At 35.3% G+C, this 12,163-nt stretch overlaps 1 pseudogene across 5 annotated transcripts; it reads left to right on the top strand.

Moving 5' to 3' along the window:
- Positions 1–2,555: 2,555 nt before the first annotated feature.
- On the top strand, positions 2,556–8,338 carry LOC149529263 (pentatricopeptide repeat-containing protein At2g13600 pseudogene; annotated as a pseudogene). Of its 5 annotated transcripts, none has more exons than XR_016358908.1 (3): positions 2,556–5,070; positions 7,784–7,921; positions 8,046–8,338. The product of XR_016358908.1 is annotated as a pentatricopeptide repeat-containing protein At2g13600 pseudogene, transcript variant X3 (transcript). The 5 variants fall into 5 exon arrangements; XR_016358907.1 differs by having other exon boundaries at positions 2,556–7,679; XR_016358910.1 differs by having other exon boundaries at positions 2,753–2,876; positions 2,996–7,921.
- Positions 8,339–12,163: the final 3,825 nt, after the last annotated feature.

Below are 12,163 nucleotides of genomic sequence, written 5' to 3'. Positions count from 1 at the left end.
GATAACATATAGTAACTAGGATCCAATGATCCCTTAAAACTACTAACTTATTTCTTAATTTTTTCCTTTCCCTTCCCCGCCAATAAAACCCAGGCCCAATCATTAGCAAGAAGCTTATAGAGGAGTTTATGATCCTCCATGGTCATCCCTGTTTCTTCTTTCTCCTGTGCCAGTAGTTGGAGGGTGGTAGTTGTGGCATGAGTGACCTTTACGAAAAATTTAAAGAAGGTGTAGTTCCCTTCCTCTAAGATTTTAACCCTTTGATCCAGTTGGGCAACACCTCCTTTTGCTCCGACCTCTTCCTTGTTTTCAGTTTCTGTCTTTTTAACTTCCTCTTTAGCTTTTACCACCTGGTTATCATCCTGCAAAACCATCAAGTTAGTAAAAACCTTAGATTTTTCCTTGACCGGGGAGGAAATGGTAATGGGGGAGGTATCCACTCTGCTACTGTCTTCACAGAAAGTAATGGGTTGCAGGGTAAAGCTGGCCGAAACATGGGTAGTCTCCATAGTGATGACATTTCAGCAAACACCTAGGTATTTCCAGCAAACATCTGGGCATTATCAATAAAATTCTCGCTCTTTTCTATTGATTAGATTTTCTTGCTTTATACCTATAGAAAACTCAAGTCACTTTTAGCTTTTCCATTATTGTTAGCTTTTCCAAATTATTGTCAATTTGAACAGGGTGATAGAAAGTTTTTGACTCTACCAACTTCAAGGGATTTTTTATGGTACTCATAGTCATTAAACTGGTCAATTTGTTTAAGAGTTGTGATGTTGGATAGTTTTCTTCCCAATAAACTTGGTACTGATAATGATATTTCTACTCATTCTATTCAAAATAATAAAAATGCAATGAGTTGCAAATTCAAATCTAAGGTAGTAGAGAGGGGATTATTAATTTAATGTTAGAATTTATATATAGATTGTGTGTCCAAATTAAAATATCTTAGCTGCAAGCTTCAAACTTACATAAAAGTTGATATGTCACATTGTAGATTGAAGCTAGATTTTGACTTATTCTTTTTAGTTTAATTTTTATGCGACATATGAAAACCTCCAAGTTAAAGTTTTATAATTCAATTGATGCTCTTTAAATGTATATCTTTAAAGAATTATGCATTTTAAATGTATATAATTATTATTATTATGTATTCAATCTTTATTTATTTCTATTTCAAATCATCTCTTTTTTTGTGATGTTTGTACTAAGTGAATATAGTCAAACTTGTTGAATCATCATTTACTAACAAGGTTTTCAATACAAATTCTAGTGTTGAAGCTAATAAAATAATCAATTCAACGTTCAATATTTGTTGCATTACCAATATTATTAGTACTTGCTGGTAGGCTAAATACTATTGTGACATTTTATGAATTCCTCACTTTAACAAGTAATCAAATGACCTCCAGTCTACCATTTATAATTCATTTAATTTGATTGTTTTTATATATCTTATGTTTTTAAAAGATACATGACAATTTTTTAACTTTTTAATCTTTACAAATTAATTTGCTCTTGGTTGAGTGTATTGAGGTTTTATATGTGGGTTTATGAGTTATTGATATGTGTTTTTTATAAAATATAAATTTTATGTCTTACTTCATTATTATGGCCGTTATTTTCTCCAACTCATTTTTTATCCCATATATTTTTGCTTACCCACCATCATATTGTATAAATTATTTTTTATGTTTGTCTCTTATATTTCTAAAAATTAAAAACCATTGTTCTTACACTTTAATCAAATTTAAATTATATCTATTAGTTTACCTCACAATTAAAAAATAATAATACTAATAACTATACTTACTTACATAACTAAAGACAAGTACTTAGTCACTACATATATTTGGCGTACCCATTGCACACTAATTGCTAGTTTTATATATTTTTTACAATATAAAAATTGGGTCCTGCTTGAAAGTAGTTGTCCATCTTATTATTATTCGTAATCAATGTCTTTTAGTCTTCTTAATATAGTATAGCCAATATGGACGTCACCTTCAATAGATTACATTATTTTTTTCTATTTTCGATATAAACTTATGAAAGATGCCCATGGTTAAATAATATTACCGATGTGCATTCACTCGTTAAATTTGATGGTCATATTGGTTGTTTTCCCACTTTTGAATTGTATATGATGACAAGTTGAATTTTTTATAGAACTCTCAATATGATACTTGATTTTATCATAAATCGTCAAATTATTATAACCAATATTTTTAATAAACTTTATAAATATGCAAAGTATAAATTTATTATAAATAAATAAATTGACATATATTACTAAATTTATAATTATTTTCTATAATCTTATATTATTTATAAATATTATAATTTATACTTACATTATATCAATTAAAAATTAATTATTAAAACAAATACGATCAATATTTATCTTAAAACGTTAAGATGACCAAACCGTTATAATAGGAGTGACCGTCAAATTCTAGGCCGTATGCATCGATAGTGCTCGAGAGACAATACGCTTAAATGACAGCTGGAGCATGTATATTCAGAACCCAATACGTGAAACATTTCAAAGTGATTGGATTTAAGCTCGAGTTTTGGAAGTCCGTCGAAGACGACTGGTTGAGTTCAAACCATTGAAACAAGGGTTAGAAAGTGACAGACGTGCACTTGTCTTCTCTACTACTATTATTGAGGGATGAACAGTTCTCAGGAGGAGGAGGATGACTGTGTTTTATTATGGTAGAATGAATGGCACTGTTCACCCTGCTGACTTTGTACAATGCCATCCATTGCCCATGTCCGAACACTTTCTAGACATGGCCGTTTGAAGGAGGCAATACGTATTCTCCCTAATACATATAGCCCTCCTGCAAATAATCCCACTATTTCAAAGGGTAAGCTATTCCACTCTTTCATCACAGACTGGGGATTTACAATTTCTAACTGTCCACTTTTTCAAAATAGACTTATTAACATGTATGTTAAGTGTGAACGTTTATTGGATGCTCGGAAGGTTTTCGATCGCATGACACAACGAGATGCCATGTCATGGAATGTGATGATTGCGGCTTACAGAAGACACGGGCTTCCTCAAGAGGCATTGACACTTTTTTATCAAATGCAGAAAACTGGTGTCGAACCAGATGAGTTCATCTTTGCCAGCATTCTTCCAGCTTGTGCCAAAATGGGAGCCTTGAAGCAGGGTATGGATATCCATGAAAAAATAATAAGAAGTGGGTTTTTGTCCGATGTTGTGATTGGGAACGCCCTGATAGATATGTATGCAAAATGTGGAAAAATACATGAGGCACGAAAATTGTTTGACAAGTTTCCAAAACGAGATGTTGTCTCATGGAATGCTATGATTGCCGGATATGCCCAAAATGGTGTTCTTGTGGAGGCTTTAAGGCTATTCAAAGAAATACCTCAAGCAGATGTTGTTTCATGGAACGCAATTATTGCAGGATACCTGCAGAATGGATTTGCTGAAAAGGCCCTGGAGATGTTTAAGCAAATGGAACTAGCGCAAGTCCAACCTGATCAGGGTACCTTTGCTAGCATCCTCCCAGCCTGTGCGAGATTGGGAGCTTTAGAACAGGGTATGGATATCCATCATACCATTACCAGAAGTGGATTTTCAAGGAATGTTTTAATAGGGAATGCCCTAATAGACATGTATGCGAAGTGCGGGAGTCTACAGAAGGCACGCGAACTATTTGACAAAATGTCTCAACAGGATGTGGCTTCATGGAATGCGATGATCGCAGGTTATGCACACAATGGTAATGTTGAAGAGGCTTCGAGACTTTTTGAAGAAATGCCTGAACGAAATCTGGTCTCGTGGAATGCTATCATTGCTGGATATGCAATTAACGGGTTCGGTGAAAAGGCCTTAAATATTTATAAGCAAATGCAGCAATCAGGCGTGCAACCTGATCAGTACACCTTTTGTAGCATCCTCCCAGCTTGTGCCAAGATGGGATCTTTGGAACAGGGTATGTGCATCCATCAACACATAATCGAAAGTGGACTGTTGCTGGATGTAGTTGCGAGTGCTCTGCTAGACATGTATGCTAAATGTGGAAGCATGCAGAAGGCGCTTGAATTGTTTGATTCAATTTCTTTAAGGGATGTAGTCTCATGGACCTCGATGATCTCAGGATATGCAATGCATGGCTATGGAAAGGATGCTCTCAAACTCTTTGAACTCATGAAACACTCTAGAGCCAACCCTGACCATGTATGCTTTGTTTGTGTTTTATTTGCATGCAGCCATATTGGGTTGGTGGATGAGGGCTGTAAACACTTCATTACAATGAGTGACTTTTATTTCATTGTTCCTACAATCGATCATTACGTATGCATGGTTGACCTTCTTGGACGTGCTGGTTATCTTGAAGAAGCCTTAAACTTTATCATAAAAATGCCAATCAAACCTGATGTGGTTCTGTGGGTGTGTTTGCTTGGCTGTTGTAGATCACTTCAAAATATACAATTAGGTGAATATACAGCAACTCTCCTTTCTGAGTTGGATCCTATAAATGATTCTCTCTATGTTCTTCTGTCAGACATTTATGCAGACGGGGGTAGGTGGAGTGAGGTCCAAAAGGTAAGGAGATTAATGAAAGATAGAGGAATAAAGAAGATTCCTGGATGTAGTTGGATTGAAGTCCACAAAATGGTTCATGCTTTTTGAGTAAAAGGTAGATAATCATCTACATGTTCAGGATATCCATGTAAAGGTATTGGGAGAAGAAAACAGCGGGGTATTTCAGATTCATTATGTACTGAATGATGTGGTGGAGGACAAATAGTTATTCATCTTACACCACATTGAGAAGTTGGCAATCGCATTCTGAGTATTAAACATGTCACCTGAAAAAACTGTTAGGGTTTCGAGCCTGTGTTGACTGCCACACTGCAACAAACTTTATCTGTGATTGTTCCAAGAAATTCTATTGTGAAAAATCCAAACTGGATCTATCATTTCAAATAGGAATAATGTTCTCATGGAGGAGATTACTGATGATGCTAAGTTAGAAAAACAGGCTTGCACCATAGATTGTTAATCGGATCAGACTTGAAAAGGTAGGACGGAATTCAATCTTATTTTTACTTCTTACAAAATGCTGTTTTGAGTGTTGAAAACCAGAGTATGTGGCCGACATGATGAAAGTAAATGTATGGTATGCATCATTGCCTAAACATACTGGATGGGGTATTTTTAGAGACATGTTGTATCTGTGGAGAAGTAAGGAAATTTAACTGTTTTTAAGGTAGTTTTGAAGCTTTGGAATGAAATGGTGAAGAAGTGGAAGAATGGGAATTTTCGAAGGAGAGGAATGAGAGAATTTAACATGACGTAGTTCATTATCAGAAAATGTGAGGGGCTTAGAATTAATCCAATTATTGGATAATATTAGGAGGGAATCCCTCATAATATTATCCAATTATTGGATAATAGTGCATATAAATTTAATGCACATGGAAACAGTGCACATTCACATTTCTTGCAAGAGACAGAATTCATTGTCAACACCTTTTTGTTGAATAGCAAGCGGAGTTACTTCTGTCTACCTCATTCTGTTTGCATAATAACATGGCATTTCTTATATAGAGGGTTTTTGGGCTTTCTGAAAAATAACTATTTTAAACCTATTTTAACGAGAAAGGCTACCACCTTCAACTGATACTGTTCTGCATCACTCTGCCTATGTCTGATGAAATGAATCTCCTAGTTCGGAGTCATAAAGTAAATATTTCCTTTGGTTTGTCTATCAATTAAACTACCTATTTACAGCTTCATGCATTTTCTTTCATTTCTAACCTCGCTACTTAACGCCACTCCTTTTAGCATTATTGCTGTGATATCCACATTCTTGCTGCCATGCTCAAATTCCTCTTCCACGGCTGTTACAATCATCCTGCAACCAACTGCAATCAACCACATTTGACAAATGGACTTATCATCCTGTATTTTGTGTATATAACAGCTCTATGATTGGAATTCCTTGCAATTTAACAAGAATACTTTTATTCCCTGCCTCTTCTTCATTCGGCTTCATGATCCACTTGAGACATCGGTACTGCAACTTGCGTGTCAAATCCAACTTCATTATTTTCATGTAGGTCTCTAAAAGCATGTTTTATCGCTGACTTCAGCCATTGTTGGAATTGACCTTTAAAGAGAATTCTCCTCTCTCAATTTCTCTCCATCCTTGACTTCTTCAAGCATGCATTGTTCTTTATTTTAATTACTTTTCACAGGTGCACCACCCTCTTCTGGGTAGGAATATAGCATTAACATGTCCATTATCTCTTCTGCTATTGCACCAGTTCTAGGGTGCATATTTACTTTAGTCACCTGCTTTTCTAAATAAGCATTACATTCATCTTCTCTCCATTCTATTCCATGATTTCAGCCTCATGGTCTTTGCACTTTGTGCCTTTTTTTTATCTTTTTTTATTATATTCTAACTGCAATCTTTACAAGATTATTCAATAATGTTTTTGGTGCCTTCAACCTTATAAACTCTATTACAAGCTAGAGTTGCCATTGCACCAAAAGATCGACATGTCAATGCCCGATACAACCACTAGAGTCATAGAACATAGGAGGCGGTTAAGCCATGTCAAGAATCCTGAAGGGAAATGTTGGCGGTTAGTCCAACAATCTCCCTTCAGCATTACGCGAGGAGATTTGAACCTGTGACCAAGCTCTGATACCACTTGTTACAAGCTAGAGTTGTTGTTGCACCAAAAGATCAACTTGTCAATGCCCCATACAACCACTAGACTTATAGAACACAGGAGGTGGTTAAGCCATATCACGAATCCCAAAGGGGAACGTTGTCAGCTAGTTCAACAAACTCTGCTTCAATGACTGCTGTTGTCTTTCTCTCATCAGTTTCATCCCAAAATCATTTGTTTTTTGATGTCACATTGACCATATTGACCCATACAACTGTCTCTTAATTAATTGTGTGCAACAGGGCACTTTCCTTAATCAGATACTTCTTTTAGATATTTTCTATAGGCTTTTCCTAAAATCTAATAGCTACTTTGTCTTGAATTATTCTGCTGAAGTCTTCCCATTTTTTCTAAGTCAGTTGACAATGCATCAACTTTACCACTTGGACGTCAATGATGCAGCAGTGAGGATAAAAGTCAAAAAAAAGAGCACGCACATCAATATAGATGACACATAAATTTTATTCTCATTCACAATGCTTGCAAGAGAAAATTTGTTACAAACATTTTTTAATTGATTACCACATGAAACTAACGTGGTCTACTTCAAGCTTGTATGGAATTAGATGCCATCCACTTATATAGGATATTTTACTCACTTTTAAAGAAATTTGTTATCATTAAAACAAAATTGCTACCTTTTTTTATAGGTGTTCACATTGTGGTAAAAGCATTGTTGTAACTTGTAACATCTAGAGTGGATAATTAATGGTTAAGATTAAAAGGACAGCCACTAAAATAATCTTGGTCTTAGTTTTTACCAAAAAAAAAATCTTTATCTGTACGATGAAAAGAATAATTTAACAGCTCTGCATGCATATTCCTTGCATGAAAATTTATCTGGACTGCCGATTGAGGGTTTGAGAAGCTGCACATCCAAGGCATTCAGAAAACAGAGAGGGAATAATTAGAGGATAAAAGAAAGAAGCAGACTCAGAAAATCAAAGGTTGCAGTTAGGTTTTTGTTTGCCAGTGAAAAAGATCTGTACAATCAAATCTTCAAGGAGATTGATTATTGTCTGAATAAATCTTTCTTTCCTGAAATTTGCAGGGTTTCCACGATGCAGCTTTTAAATTTCATAAAGGTTGCAGATATGAGCTGATGTTTGCCTCAAAAGAAATTAGATTCTTGTTGTAGGAAACCCACTCTCTGCATTGTTAGCATTGGTGACTAGTTGATTGTTTGATGGTAGGGTTTTTTTGACTTCCTTGAAGCATTGTTGTTGCTTCTCCGGTTTACCAAGTACTCGTTTTTATAATGTCTGGGTCATCAACTTAAATTAGTTTTTTCACTTATATTGTACCTGTAACAGGTTATGATATGCATGGAAGGAGGGATTATCTTCATTCAGAGGTTTTTATTCTCCTTAGCGCAAGGTTCCTGATCTGTCTCTTCGGTAATCTGCAAAAGTTACAGGAAGAACTACACTGCTTAATGGAAGAGAATTTTCTGAGCCACGTTATGGGTGAACCGAGCCATAAATCCAGAAGAAGAAGATATCCATTTTTTATGACAAAGGAAGGAGATTGCATATGCTTGGAATCCACGTAAGTACATAATTTATAAATAATTATGGGCTTCTGCTGCCTGTCTTTTTTGCACTAATCACATCTTCTTAATTTTGTCTAGTTCCAATCTATACTACGCACCAATCACACTTTTAAAACACATAAAACTTTCATGTTCCAATCTATATTTCTTTGCTTCTTCTCAAATCGGCGGACACGGTAAATTGTGCATATTCTGCATTTTGGACGTGACTTGGATTTCTGTATAACTCAGTACAAATATCAAAAGAAAGACAAAAAGATTAACGACAAATGACCAGGATGAGGATGCTGGAAGTAGTTGGATAATGTTAATAAATGTCAATTTTATTAATGTAGTGACAAGTATAGTACCACTGTGTACGATAAACCAAGAGTATTATTCCTGGATTCTGTTAGAGCTGATATTAAAGAAGAGTTTGTCGCATGGAAGGTACCGTGTCAACTGTTTAATACATGTGTAAGATATAACTGAATTAAACCACCATTGTTTCAAAAGAGAAAGTTACTGTGTCCGAGATCAGAGTAATCAAAGCCCTAGCAAGAATGAAAATTGTGATCTTTCGAATGTGGATTAAGCATTCAGTGTCCCGAGCGGGTTAGATTTTCAATGCCTTTCAGATATTTCCTACCAGACACAGATTTGTTCCCATGACGCTCAGATCTATACTGGACAGCACAAAAGAAATCGATGTGTTTGTTACAAGCTTTTGCTTGGAAGCAATGCTCTACTATCATTCTGATAAAATATTCAGAATTTTAATAAGACATAATTATGGATTCTCAATGTTCTTGACAAGTTCATCAGGGACAATAATATATTTTCTTCCTTCTAGTAAATTTTTTTTTTTAAAACTCAAGCTTGTATTGGAAAGAAGACCAAACCAACAGGATTCAGAGAAAGCATCCTCTTGGTAAGGTTTTAAAAGATAATATTGTTGTTGGCACTGGTTAATTTCTTAATTTCCTGACAAAATGTATCAAAGACAAAAAAAAAGTCAAAAACATAGTGAAATTTTCTCAAAACAATTGTTGTTTTCAATCTCACATTATACAGATCATGAAGATCAAATGTTGAAATTTTCGAAAAAAATCATTGTGTTTTCATTTTTTTGAAATTTAGTCAATGGTACAATTTGTAGGGAGGAATAGAATATAAATAAATAATAAAATATCCATTAAAAAGGGGGAGGATATTTGAGTTCAACTAAATGATAAATGTCAAGACATTAATTTTTTTTAATATATTAGTGTGTTTATATGGATGATAGTTTTAATTTATTGGTGTATTTATATGGATGGTAGTTTTAATTTATTAATTTATATATATGGATAGTAGTTTTAATTGATCAATGTATGTATATGGATGGCAGTATTAATTTTTCTAATACTTTTCATAGTATCACTAGTATCACAGGATTTTTTCATGTTATCTAAATGCCATACCACATTTATAGAAAAAACATGTTTTATTTACCTACTCGATTAAGACGGAGTTTAGTTTTGTTGAGATATTGTTGTAGAATTTTCAGCATAGAACTAGGTAAGAAAATGAATACAAAAAAGTTAAAAACATAGAATTTACAGAACAGTTCAAGAATAAAATTTAATATGTGATATTCAATTATTATGTATTGTAATGTACAAATTTATTCAATGAAAACCACCATTCATAGAACAATAACGCTGAAGATTGCATGTGAGCAATTAAAACTTCAACGAAATGCATGAGTAGTTGACTCTACAATTCTTTGTTAGACTTATCGGATGCAAGTGTTCGTTCTTCGTTAATGCATAAAACAAGGAATTAGATAAACTTGTCCCATCATCTGCAAGTCATGGAAAGGACTAGTGTTTTGAATGCTAATGTTGACTGAGTGAAAATTTAACAATAACATCTCCCTTTAAGGCTAACTAAGGAGAAGAAAAACTAAGAAAGGGGAGTGGAAAGAGAGAAAATGCAGTGCAAAAAACAAAACCCCCTCTCAAAACCTACAATAACAAAGATGCAAAAGAAAATCTCTTGTGATATGAACATTGTGGACATCTGTTGAATAATATTCCTCAAAAGGTTAATGCCCCAGTGCTGGAAAGCTTCATTGTTTTCAGTATTGGGAAGAAGGAACTCCATGCAGCAGTATGCCTGTCATACTTGTTGATTCATTTGGCTGCCCATGTGCATGGGAGAAGAAATCAACTTCTAAGAAAGGGCAGCTACTTCAACAAGCCAGTAAATAGCTTTGTTAGATTTTCGTAATTGTAAATACCTGTGCATAGTAGAGTAGGTGTTTTCTAGCTTTTCAAGAAGTGCACGAGCACAGCTATTCCCTCCTAGATAGAGAAAAAAATTGTATTTTTGTTGGTTGTAGAGGTAGAACCTTGTGAAGTTGCAAGTAGGACAATGTAATGCCCCACCCAGACATTTTTGAAACAAGAATTCAATACAAGCCAAGGTATTATATTTTTTACAAGTATGAATGCACAAGACAACATCATACAAGGATCACAAAGATTGCAATGGAAGACTTCACTAACAATCTGAGCAACCAACAAATCTCCAAACTCAACTACCAAACCAAAAATGACAAACCATGGAGGAACACAAACGATTTTGAATTTGAAACAATCCAAATTCTAAATCCAATTCCAAGGTATTCAAGAACACCAAAGAGGGTAGCCAAAACACCTCCTGAAAACTTCTGGCCAAACTAAAAAGTGCTCACTAGCACAATGACACCTTTCCCACACAACTAACCATAAGCCTACAATGCTCTTACTTGGACAAACCACTTTGCCTCCTACCACAGGACTAGGTACTACTCTTTCCTCAGCTCTTTCAGATACCGAACAACCTCCAGGGGAAAGGCTGCCAACATTGGTCCAGCTCCTCCGATTCACTTAGACAGGTTTTTCCAAAGCCCAGGTGATACTTTAAATCAACACAGTACGATACTTTCTAGTATCATATGATCTTTATAAAGGTGGTGTGTGATACAAATGGGGTTTGAGCGACACTTCTCAAGGTGTGTGATACTTTACCAGTATCATACGACCTTTCTCCAAGAGGCGTGCGATACAACAATGTCACGCGATAGAGTTTACAAGGGCATGTGATACTTTCCAATATTGTATGATTCTTCTCCTTTGGACATGCGATACTTTAAAGTATCACCCAATGCTGATGCGTGGTCGCCCAGAGTAAGAAGGAATTACTCAAAGGGTCAAAACAAGGGATAAAACAGGAAAACATACCTCCACACCGAGGAGTATTGAATTCACGTAGATTGAGGAACGAACACTCGAGTGCATAAACAACAAGATGCCATGAAACAAGAAAGAAGAAACAACTATTCATCTAAACCATAGTAGTAAAAAGGACGTATTGAAAGCAACATCGCAATAACCAAACAACCAAACTAAGTACGCAGTTCCTCACAACCATAATAGCATCATAAGACCATCGTGGGCCCTAGCCATCTCTCGCACGTAACATCCCAAACTACCGACCAGATCGCCAATGCTATCTTATGAGGACGTCACTACTAAAACGTGCTACAACATAAGAATAAGGAAATCTAACATGCTAGAAGTAGAGAATAAGATAATCCTACAAATCAAACTCATCATCCAACATATGCTAAACATCATAATATAGGAATGCGTCAAGTAAACTAACATCATCTAACATGATATCCAATCATTCCAATGAAAGCATAAATCACAAGAAAGCATACCCCAGAACTCGAAGTACGAAGTGAAAATATACAACAATGGTCACACTGGGATAGTAGACCGTCTCTGTACATTGGTCCCCAGTAGTGGTATAGGTAGCTATGCCTCCCAACCACATGGAACCTGTAGGCCCACTCCCGCTATGCTAATG

Source organism: Cupressus sempervirens, chromosome 11 (genome assembly GCF_028749045.1).
Source record: "Cupressus sempervirens isolate cs-2001-9-10 chromosome 11, ASM2874904v1, whole genome shotgun sequence".
NCBI lineage: Eukaryota > Viridiplantae > Streptophyta > Pinopsida > Cupressales > Cupressaceae > Cupressus > Cupressus sempervirens.
This window is presented reverse-complemented; position numbering and strand designations above follow the sequence as displayed.